Below are 12,707 nucleotides of genomic sequence, written 5' to 3'. Positions count from 1 at the left end.
CGGTTCAGCAATAATCCTGAAGCGCAGTGTGTGTGCTATATATCATACGAGAATGCAATTAGTGTTACATATTAAAATTTACAGTGTTTGGGTATTACATAGTTTTGCTCATTTAATGTGTTGAGTATTCTCAGTAAACATTTAATACATTTTTCTGTGATTCTTTGCAGATTTAGCTTTTAGCTAACTGATCTACTGTACTACTGTACTCCTAAACGTTAAAGGGATGGTTCACTTAAATATGACAATTCTGTCAGACATTTCTGCTAAACACAAAGGAGGATATTTGGAAGAATGTCAGTAACCAAACAGACCATAGTAGGGAATATAAATACTATGGGAGTCAACGGAGAATTAGATCTGTTTGGTTACTGACATTCTTCCAAATATCGTCCCCTGTGTTAAGCAGAACACAGACATTTACTAGTTCAGAACAACCTTACAACAGACTTTTCATTTTTGCTTGAACTATCCATCTAAGCCAGACGAACAAAACCCGATACACAGTTGTAATACAAACACAGATTCACATGATCACACAAGACACAAAGAATGAATTTTAAAGAGCTGACAAACCTGTGCACAAATCAACTCCATCACAATCTCATGACAATCCGGGATTTTCGAAACAAATGCTTTTATACGTCTCGTACATTTACAACATCAAATTTGAGTCATCTGGATTTTAGCTGTTAAATCATTTTGGTTAAAGTTAGGGTTTATTTTGATATCTGGCTGAAAGCGTTCGCTATTTTTAATGAATTCCACAGCCAATCGATTCTGTATGAGGGACTAAAAATCAATGTTTGGCTCATGTTTGACAGGCACACTGTTGTTTGTGCCACTCAAGTGCTTGTGTCTATGAATATGTAATGTGCATACTCAGTGTTTCCCACAGGTTGGCTTTATTAACCGTGACCGTACACAGAAAATATTCCTGTTCCTGACAGTAAATTCTCAAAATCAGAGTCTGATATTGTTTTTGAAATGAGGTGGTGTTTGGTTTTGTATATGCACGATGTCGAGGGAAATAAGGTGCCGTTTCTCTCTCTCTCCATCATTGATGACTGAGGTGCAACTGTGGACAACAGAAATAATGCACGGAGCAAACCTTCAGCTTTCAGCATGAAAATAGGGTTCGGTTAAGAAAAAAACATTCTGTGGATCTCTGAAGAAAGAGATTGTGTGTGATGATGATGGTGGTTCATTATCTTGTGCTTTTAAGCCAAATTGCATATAATTACACAACAACAAAGTTACAGCAATGAAACGTACATTAGTACAATCTGTGTCTCAAAACTTACGACCAAAAATATCTGCATGTGCTATTTCCACATCAGAGGCGTGTGCTTTGAGTTCTCATTTGATGTATAATGCAGTGATTTTCTGTCGTCTTTAATGACACACATGCACGTCTGCGCAGAGCTGCAGCGCCACACGTTTTCTGTGTGTGTCATGAACTAAACAAGTGCTCAGTCTGTCACATTAAGGTTCATCCACATGTGTTAAACTCCTCCCAACATAACAAACATCACAACAGCCTCAATGAAACTTCTGGCATTTACCCCAAATAATCCTCCAAAACCTCCACAAATGTCATTGGAAATGCCAGCCGTGAAATGAAGCGGTCACAGTGTAAAACACTTCATAAGAAACAAACACACACACATCCGATGTGTTTTAAGCTCATCAGGGAATGCGTTTATCCCTGCACATTTACTCATTTTATTAACGCAGCTGTTTAATCTTACAGTATACAAAACCTAAAATAAAGATGAAAACGTCTCTTCTGAAATACGATTCTTTGTGTTTGTGTGTTTCAGGATGTTCAGGTGCTGTATTTATTTGATATGTTTGTCTGGTACAACAAAGCCACTTCCGGAAAAAACTCAGCGCCACTGCCTTCACCTGTAATCCACAAGACGTGTTTTCATTAATGCTCTTGGCAGATATTTATAACTGAACTGAAATAACCTGCGTCTTGATGAATAATTTTTCACTTTAAATTAAAGCCAAAAGTTAAGTGAAAATATTGAATTTGAGGACACATTGGGTACAGAGGACAATTACAGAGACCATTAAAATCTATATTCACAGTTGTTTCATTAACTTTAATAATAATTACAAATATTTGAATATCACTCGGCGGCTGTGACTCGCGGCATCACAAAACCTGAAACGTTCTTCTTAAAATTCATCCGACAGAGTTGGATCTCCAGAAAAACAGACAGAAAGCAAGAGATAACACCACGGCATCTGATATTTCTAAGAGAACAAGCTTTTGGTTTGAGACAGGTGTCTGTTAAACATCATTTAACTCTCACATCACGTCTCCGTTTCTCCACGAGTCACACCTCCGTCAACAATCCACCAAAGATCTCTAAAATGCAGAGATGGAAATGACACAAATCTTCGTGACGGTTACCAAGACGTGACGGTTAAATGGGCCGTAAAAGTTTGAGCACGATGACAGAAAATAACACACTTAATGCTGATGCTTCTGTTTGATGCTGCGTTTGTTTATTGACCTCGACCCTTAAGAAAGCATTCGTATCTCAATTATTTCTCCTAAACGTAAGTTAGAGCAAGTGCTTAGGTCTCGTCTGCGTCTCAGATATTTCCCCTGAGAAAAAGAGTCTCATAGAGTTTCAGAAGAGATCACAATACTGATCTCGTCTGCAATATTATCGAAGATCTCAATATGAACCGTAGTAATCTCAGGAATAATGCAGTCCTGAAGAGAGCCGCTCTCCTTTCATTGGTATGGAAGTCTCGTGGTGATGCTTGAAGGTGAATAAAGATGTGTTGGCCTTGGGGTTGTTCAGGTGCGGAGGATCAGACTCATTCACACTACAAAAGCGCAGTTTTGAAACAGCGTGTCAGAGAAAAGCTCTTTGTTGCATGTGTCCTGTTGCAAAATGAAAGAGAAAGGGGCTGTTTTGATGTCTGTGGCCACAGGTTATTAACAAGTAACATTTCGTTTCATTTGAGATGTGTCAAACATAATTCATGTTTACAAAAGAGAGCTTACTGTCGTTTTGGACTTATTTAAAAATGCAAGAAAGCAGGGAAATGCTTTTTATAATTATTCCTTTTTTGCACGTGAAGCATAGAAGTAAACCTATCGTTTGCTTGTGTCCTCCAGGTCTGTAAAACTAAAAGCATCCCTCGACTATCTTCTGGTCCTCATTTGGAATTCTGATCTGAGGTCAGACTGACGGAAACATCAGGTCATGCAAATAGATTTTGCTCCTTTAATTCCAGCACTGAGGTCAGCCTCTTAATTTTATGTGTTGCCATGGTGATACCTCAGTGACAGTCCATCAGCTTGGCAACAAGGGAGGCTGAGCTGCATCATTTTAAATAAACATAACGCTATATATTTAAAAGAACAGCTGACAATAATTCATTTATTTATCATCATGGCGTTTAAAACTGTATATGACAAGAACTTCGGCTGAACACAAAAGAAGAGATTTGGAGATGTTTTAGTGTTTCGTGTTCATATAATGGAAGTCAATTTCAAAATATCTTCTTTTGTTTTCTGCAGAAGAAAGAAACTCCTACTGGTTTGACATGACTTGAGGTTGAATAAATGATGACAGAATTGTTATTTTTGGGTGTTCAGCAGTCTATCTTATAAATGGACAAGCAACCTCTGCACCTTAATAAGGTGCAGAGGCTGGATCAGGGCTGGAGACCAGACTAACACTAATGGACCGCTAACCGGGGAAACAAGGGGGCGGGACTAAAGGATGTGACACCGGAGAGAGAGCATGGCTTCTCAAACCAAAACAATGCTCTTTCTCCACACAAAAGGGGGAGGGCTGGCTGAGACCCCGGCTGGAAGGCCGGCTGAGGAGATGGACTAGGTGCCGGATGTGACGGGACCACCGGACTTGACGGGACCACCGGACTTATCGGGACCACCGGACTTATCGGGACCACCGGACTTGACGCCTGGGCAGGGCTGGATACCGGCTGCTGGGCAGGACAGGATGGTGCCACTCTCCTCTGCTTCTTCCTCTTTGACCGGCTCACAGGACGTGTGGCCGGCTGCAGAGTAGCGGTGGGGGACCCCACTATCTCCGTGCTGGAAGAGTCGGACGGGGAATCCCACAACTCCTTCCGTCCACGCCTACCACGGAGGCTAGCTGGTGGTGGAGCAGAGGTTGAGGGCGCGGCGGTTGTCAACACCCCGAAGTCAACACCTCCCTCGAGTCAAACAACTCGAAGTCCAGCGGTCTCAGCCTCCTCGTCTCCGCTGGCGATAGGGGAACCCTGAGGCCGTGGATGAATGCTGCGGTCACCTCCTCCTCTCCGAGGACCTCCTCTCCTGCAGCTTCCAGAAACCTATCAAGGTAGTCCGCCAGGTCGGAGTTATCCTGGCGAATGCTGCAGAGGGGACGAGGCTGGCGGGACCTTGCAGCAAACACTGCTGCCTGCTGGGTTCTTCTTGGTCGGTTCATTCTGTTATGGATGTGGACAGAACCCAAGCGCAGGCAGACATGTGTCGAACAACAAGACTTTATTCCAAAGCAAAAACCCTCGATGGGGAAAACAAGAACAAAACAAGACTAAGGTGCAAAGGAAAAACCTCCCACAAGGGGGACAAAACAACAAAGTCCTTAAAATAACAAATAAACTATAATCCTCAAACTCACAAACTCACAAACAGGAACACTGGTAATCCAAACGATGCAGGACGGACTATGGCATGAACATATAAACAATGAACCAACCAGGGAACAGAGGGAAACTGGGGCTTGATAAAAGGAAACACTAACAAGGACTGATGACATAGGGAGAGTGGCCGCAGGTGACATGGATGAAATACTAAGGGAAAGCTAACAGGAGGATTGTACGAGACAGGTGAGGGGACTGAAACACTAAGGGAAAGATGGACCAGGGGTGGAGACCAGACTAACACTAATGGACCGCTAACCGGGGAAACAAGGGGGCGGGACTACGGAGAGAGAGTATGGCTTCTCAAACCAAAACAATGCTCTTTCTCCACACAAAACACATGGGACTGACATGATCCTGCCACAAGACTCGAAAACCAAGACAAGGAGAGGCAGGATCATGACAGGTTCGGACTGCTGAAAGGATTATTGGTACTCCCCTGCCCACCCTTTAAGAACAAATACCAGGACAGTCAGGCACAAGAACAGTTTCTTCCCCCAGGCAATCTACCTCATGAACAGTTAAATGTTCCCCACTTATGCAATAAAAATGTGCAATATCATTATATTTATTTGTTACCCCTCCATCCTAGTACATCCCTGCATCTACTTAATCCTATCGCATTATAATTTCTAGCACAATTGTTTATACACTTATTTATTAGCCTATTTTTTGTCTGTGTGTTGTTGTCTCTGTGTACTGGAAGGTTATGTCAAAAAACAAATTCCTTGTATGTGCAAGCATACTTGGCAATAGAGCTCTTTCTGATTCTGATTCTGATTATGTTTTCATTATAATTCAATCTAAAATGCAAATGTTTGAAGTAGTTAAGGACAGAAGTTTGAAGAAACCTAAAGAAACAGAGTGTCTGAAATGAATAACTAAGCATCTCTTTTGAGACTTGATGCTGTGTGGATTTCCCCCACTGAGTCGTTCCAACATTCAAAAGTCTTGTAATGGATTTCTGTCAACTAATTCGTTCAGAAACTTGTTTATGTAAAGCCTGTTACAGAATCATTCTCTTTGAAGCAGGAAAGCTGTGTGGAGCACTTATCTGACTGCCTGAAATAAATCTATAAAACACGCTGTGGGTCAGGTGGGCAATTATTGAAGTGTCATGTTGGGATGTAGACGTGTGGTTTGAGAGCTGAGAAGCAGAAGTCAAGAGAGACTCGAGACTCACTGTGGGTAGATGAGGGTCAAAAATTACAAAGGTTTGAGGGTCCAGTACTTTACTTTTAGTACTATATATTTAGTCACACTAAAATATAGTTACTGTATGTATAATATTATATCACATTTCTGTCAAAAGATCCTCCTTGATCTCACACATTTCACCTTTAAGTATACATAATAAAATACTACTTTGTGTGTGTGTGTGTGTGTGTGTGTAAGAGAGCAGTGTGGTTAAAAACCCCGTCCTTTAAGTTAATATAAATCACAGCAGGAAATAAGAAGCAAGAAATCAGTCAGCGAGTGTTGAACAGGTTACATTCAAGCACAGTCGCTTCAGTCACACTTCCAGCCTTTAGTCTGCCGGAGCTCTTTTTGTATTTACGGTAAATGTGTTTTTTGCATCGGGAGCAGAAGAGTGAATAATGAGACACATTTGTTTTTCATATCAGTTCAACAGAAAGTAATTTGTATGCAGATCAGACCAACAAAACTGAACTTTTGTTGGCATTATTGTTTAACGTCACGGCCGACGAAACAAATACAATCTGTGTAAACGCCATTTGCAGGTGCTGGGTTTAGGCGATTCATCCCCAAACTCAAAGCGTGACCACAAAGTGAAGTCATTTACAGCCTGTTCCTGAGAATAATGACATGAGAGGATTCTCCTCAAACTGCAGAAATACAAATCCATGAAGAGTCTGGAGGTGTAAAATGAATGTAGATTGTAGAGGGAAAATAATCTGGACTTTGGCTCATATTAACATCTTCAATAATATTGACTTTTGATTGCGGAGTTGACAAATCTGAGCTCATTTTGACGTGACATTTTGTAGTTGAGTTTTCTTTTTTAATTTGGTTAACTTCCCATTTAATCAATTTGGCGTCTAAGAAAAACAATTATACAAGTTTTCAAATTCACTAATAGTCATTGAGCAAACGCTTTTATCCAAAGCAATTTACAAATGAGGTAAACGAAGGAAGGAATTAGAACAACACAGCGACAGCAATGCATAAGTGCAATAAAACTGCTCTCAGTATCACAATTGCCGTATACGAAGCTAAATACCACATAAATTGTGCATCATCCGCATAGCAGTGGTCACGTACATTATAGAGAAAAGAGCAGGAGTCCATGCACTGAGCCCTGAGGAACACCGGTTATAGGATGTTGGGACTCAGAGACCTCACTTCTCCAGGATACTCTAAATAACCTAGAGGTAAGACTCGAACCCGTCTAGTGTCATTCCAGAGACACCCATAGCCCCGAGGGTCGCTAGAATCTGTAATCTGTGTTTAATGTCTGTGTCCAGCGATCATGTCATTTACACAAATTAAGATCTTTACTGTCTGCAGTTTTATTTTGATGGATTTTTCTCTCCCATTCAATTCACTACAAACTGAAAAAAAAACTGAAGACAAGAGATATTGCTCTGAAATGATGTTATTAAAATCGTTGTGATTGCAGCATCCGTGATTACGGTCGCCATGGTAACACGTTTTTTACATATACATTCATTCATATGACTGCTTTAGGGAAATATTCTAGTGCAAATAAACTATGAGAATAAGAAGTTCATACTTGATTTAGAAAAGGTTAAAACCACCAGCTGTGTTTTCCCAGAAGTACTCTCAAGGCAGAATTCAGTCTCTCATGTTCCCAGAATGTCCTTTCTGACAATGCTTTAAGATCTCACCCCACGTTTTGGATTCAGAGGAGGCGTTTGACAGAACGTGATCAGTGAAACGCAACAACCATTCACAATTCTATTAAGCCCCAAAAAAAGGGGACCAAAAAAGGGGAAGCGACTGGGCTCATTCGTGTCTTTTTAGGCCTCATTACAGAAACCCTTCTAACTGCATTGTGTAAAGAAAATAAGTAACGCCCTGTTCAGACAGCCAGCGACACCCAACGACAAAGCGATGCCATTCTTTTCAATGGTAGCCTAGCAACATCCAGCCCATTCGAGCGACAGGGACCATTGGTGACAGGAGGTGGGCGTGTCTAGCGAGTCGACAAAGTTGAGATTTGGTCAACTTTATGCAAATGATGAGCGACTTTCAGGAGCGACTACCAATAGGAGTAAAGCAGCTGAGCTCACGTCATCCGTCTCTCGGCTGTTACTGCAGGGTTTGTTTCTAAATGTTTCTAGGACAATCAAAGCTACGAACGCCTTCTAACGACCTAGTGGCGATAGACTGGCGACACAGTCGCTGGCGGTCTGCCATCTCTGCCATCTCGCCTTAAATTTCTGTGCTGGTGATGGGTCAAACGGGTATCTGTGATATTCTGCTCTCCATGACTCACATTCATCCTTCTGCGTTAGAGTGGGGGCTTTTGTGTCCGTTTCATCATCCACCAGGTGAAATTGCAGACACGCTGCAGGATTTCAGGATCATTCACGCTGGAGCTCCAGCACAAAAGAAAGTGAAAGACATCAGTGCCGTGTTTAAAAATGAAATTATTTTTGCATGATACCAGCAACATTTGTGATCTAAAAATGCTTTCGCTCTCTCTTTTCATGCATTTGGTTACGTTATGTAAAGTTGCAGCAGAACATCCACACAATACCTTGGGAAGTTTTGGAATGATTTGTTCAGAAATCATCAATCAGTTTTTGCACAAGCATTTAAAGAACCAGGAAAACATTTTGCTTCTCTCAGTGATTCACACTTTATTCTTGTTCCGCACATAACTGCTAATGTCAGATGGATGGCGTTTCTCCATCTGTACGCCCTCAGTCTCCTGCTGATCTCTTATCCGGCGCTGTTCGTGTGTTTCATCTCGCTCGGCTCTTACCCTGTAATTTAACAAGCGTCTGATTCTGAGTGCTCATCCGGAGGAGACACATTCTGTCCATTCTTTTCTTAACCCTCATGTCATTACAAACCTTTATGACTTCTGCAGAACACAAAAGACATTTTAAATAATCTTGTTAACCAAACAACGCTGAACTCCACTGACTTCCATTGCATGAACATTTCTCAAAATATCTCCTTTTGTGTTCCACTGAAGAAAGACTCACATACAGATTTACAAACACGAGGTGGAAGAAATGAGTACAGATGAACATTTTTCAGTCAACTACCCCTTTAAGAATGTTTATATAAGAACCAGGTTATATGATCTGATAAAGCTTATAAATCTGATTTGATCCTTGAACAACAAACCCCATCATCAGATGGGTGGGGAATCCGGAAGTGAGGTAAGCCGTTGTAATGTTCTCATTGTTTAAAACTACAGTAATTGTTCATACATGTTGTCAATTACGAAATAATGTTCAATTTATTTAATTTAAAGCAAAAATATTCCTTATTGATTATATCCAATATGAGGAAAAGTGAGTGTATCGAAGAAATAAATTTGCACTTTAAACAAATGAACAAATGAATTAAAAGCTCCATTTCAATCTGTTACATCACACAAACCCCCTCAGACAATTTCTCTCAATTTTCACCGGTGATAAACCATCAAGACAAATTTGTGAGTGATTTTCCCTTCAATGAACTTCTGTAATAACAGACTGTGACAGAACCGATCGATGTCTTCAGCGCAACATTCACTTCTTCCTCTCATCGAAGCGTATATGAAATCAGAAACTAAACTGTGTGATCAAAGGAAAGACTCAGAATGAAAGCCTTGAGTTCATGTAAGGGCGTGTACTGTAGAAAAAGCACATCACTGTTCTCTTCTGCTGAATAAAAGAAGGCGAGGGAGATTTTAATGTGCCCTGAGGTGTCAACCCCGCTCGCTGGACGCTTTGCATCTTTAACAGACCGAGAGATGAAGACTAGAATATATACAACAAAATCTTAATATCCCATGCAGTTTTGCTTCTTCATTGAAAAAGTATGTTGTTATATGGCTGTTTTACTGGAAAACATAAGATGTTGGTCCTATTACTGAATTATATTTTATATAATATATAAAAAAAAATTCAAGACACAGTGTCGAAAGGATTCAGTTCATAGAAAATAAATCTGGTGTTGGTTCTTATGAAGACGCCAAACACCTTTGAACATGTTGAAGTGATTGAAAAAGTAGATGTCTGGATGCTTGTGTCTCGTGTTTTAAATGTTTTATCCCCTGAAGAAAGCTGTTCACTCTTTGAAATATCGTTGTTTTACTGAAGGTAAACGATGATCCACACAACAACTCTCAACCATAAAAACTGTACAGGCCATCAATTTAAACTGTTTTTAGAATAATAGATTTAAACATTCGTACTGTGACATTTAATCCTTACAACGTAAGCGAAAACGATATAAAATCATTTCGTACATAACAAAAACAAACTGCTGGATTTTAGTTATTAATGTTTTTAGTCATTGAGCAGGAACACAAAAGAATCGCTAAGCTTATAATAATCAAATGTATAAGCTGAGAAGCTGGGTATGATGAAATAAATACAATAATGATGAAAACGTTGACTGCAACTCTACATTTCAAACAGAGATGGCAAAATAGATGCCAATGTTCTTCGTCTTTAAAAAAACATTTGAAGATGTCAAGAGTTTAAAAACATGAATGTGAAGCGAACCGTAGCAGGAAACATCACAGACCATCGGCGGCTCTAATGGCTTTTAAAACGTCACTTTGATGATGCAGAAATGTCACAGTGTTGTCTTCATGACACTGTCACTGATGCTGAGCAAAGACAAATTTCAACATCAGCAGGTGCTAAATAAAACAATACGTGGAGTGGACATATTGCCTGTGTTTAATTCATGATGTACAGAAACAACATTCAACTTCTTTGAATGCTTTAGACAGAGATCTAATGCCTTGACACCATCAAATCTGTTCAAATGAAACTGTATGAAGAAAATGTGTGCATGATGGTGGACCGTGATGGAAGGTTGCCAGGGCATTGCAGTGTGGTTGCTAGGGTGTTTTCAGTGGTTGCTCTGCTTACTTTTCCAACTTACATATCCCCTGGTCTGGAAGTCATTTGAAGGACATTTCTCTCAGGGCGGTGAAGGACACAGCGAGACCTTACAGAGATACAACGGCTTTTACAAGATAGCCCACACTTCATTATATTACACATTATACACAAGTAAAAATATAATAATACATAGTATACAGCGAAGTGCATAATTGTTTTTTTCTTTTTCAATGGTTATTACCTTGTTATAAAAAAATAATGCCTTTATTTTGTAGTGTTTACAATTTTGCAAAATCAAAGCACACTTTGTCAAAACAATGTGCATCCTTTTGCTAAATAAATATTTTTATAATTGTTTATTGCATCATTTCTTAAGTATGTTTATCATTTTACAGAATAAAAGCACATTTTTGTAAGCATGTTTATCCTTTTAAATGACATTTAGCGAACATCTGGAGCACCTGTGACATTTCTTGGACTTTTTCATCTCCCCTAATTCACATCTTTACAACTTTTTATCAGTCTCTAAATGAAAACTTAAACTGAATGCTTGGCCACTCCGTTTTTCAGTCCGTATTTCAGTCAAATCTGGAAAATGCCTCTTTTTCAAACATTTGATTACGCTGAACCTAGGTCGCACACTCAAAAGAAAAATCATAAAAGAAGAGAAAGTGGATATTCTGCATTCATCACGACTTGAAATTAAATGACATTGAAGAACTCATCTGTACAAGGTGAGGACAGACAGTCGGACCCCTGAAGACCCTCCAGATTTGTGTATAAGACTTATAGTTATAGTTAAAAGAACAGACCAAATCATCACAGAAAATCTGCATGAGTGGTAGAATTTATATTATAAATATTGAATATTATATAATATTATATAAACAACTATTTAAAACACATCCAGCATTTCTCACAGATTTTTGTATATTTCATATCATGCATTGAGCTTTAATGCAGCGTCCATCCATCCATCCATATTAAACAAACTCCTGCTGAGTTTCAAATGTTTAAAGCTCAACTCTTCTCAGCTCCGCTGAAAAATCCATTTCATTTAAATTCATGTTATACAACTAAAAGACGGCTGACATTAGTGAGGTCACGGCATACACGTTTTTTCTCCAAAGCCCTGTTGATTTTCATTATTTCTCATTATTTCCTGTGTACCTCTGTTTAGAATCCGGTGAACTGGAATCAAGTTTTAATAACATGCACAGAAAGCCAATTGGATTGGATCGGATGTGGGACCGAAGCGTTGTCTTTATCATTGAAGCTCACCGCATGCAAAGAGAACAAACCACAGCAGAGATCAGCAAGAGACATGATCTCAAATACAGCAAGTTCTCAAAGAAACTCAAGTCATTGAAAGGAGAATGTTTGACTTTGCTTTGTTGGAAAAGCTATAAACTTTTTCTAGAAGTCTTATTTAAGCAATAAGGCCCTTATATTCGCTGTTTAAGCCAAACACGATTAACATCATCAAAACAACACACAACCTTTGTTTCCAGATGCTGTGATAGTGCAGCTTGTCTCCAAAGGAAAATGGAAAACAGTGGAGTATTGAATTAGTTCATGAAATATAAGTGAAGGTCAACAAACTTACGGGACACATTGAAGGACACGTCCTTCATCGACAACATCATTCCGACCTCGTGTAAAATCCAAACCCTCATGACTCTCTCTCCTCTGCTGAACTCAAAAGCAAAACTTCTCAACATGTGACGGAAGAATGAGTAGCACCACCAAGTTCTGTGTGCGAGAAACAATATTTTGCATGTAATGTTTACTCTATACTTACATTTATAAATGTACCGACGCATCTTTGATTTAATTTCATTAATGCAGTGCAGCGTCACCTAGCTCTGCTCCGTTAAGTGTCCATGGATTCACGCGTCGAGACCATCCGGATACTTTGAGAATACTCATTTCAGCATAACATGATTTGGGACATACTAG

Source organism: Barbatula barbatula, assembly GCF_947034865.1.
Source record: "Barbatula barbatula genome assembly, chromosome: 25".
NCBI classification, from domain to species: domain Eukaryota; kingdom Metazoa; phylum Chordata; class Actinopteri; order Cypriniformes; family Nemacheilidae; genus Barbatula; species Barbatula barbatula.
Note: the sequence above shows the minus strand (reverse complement) of the source record.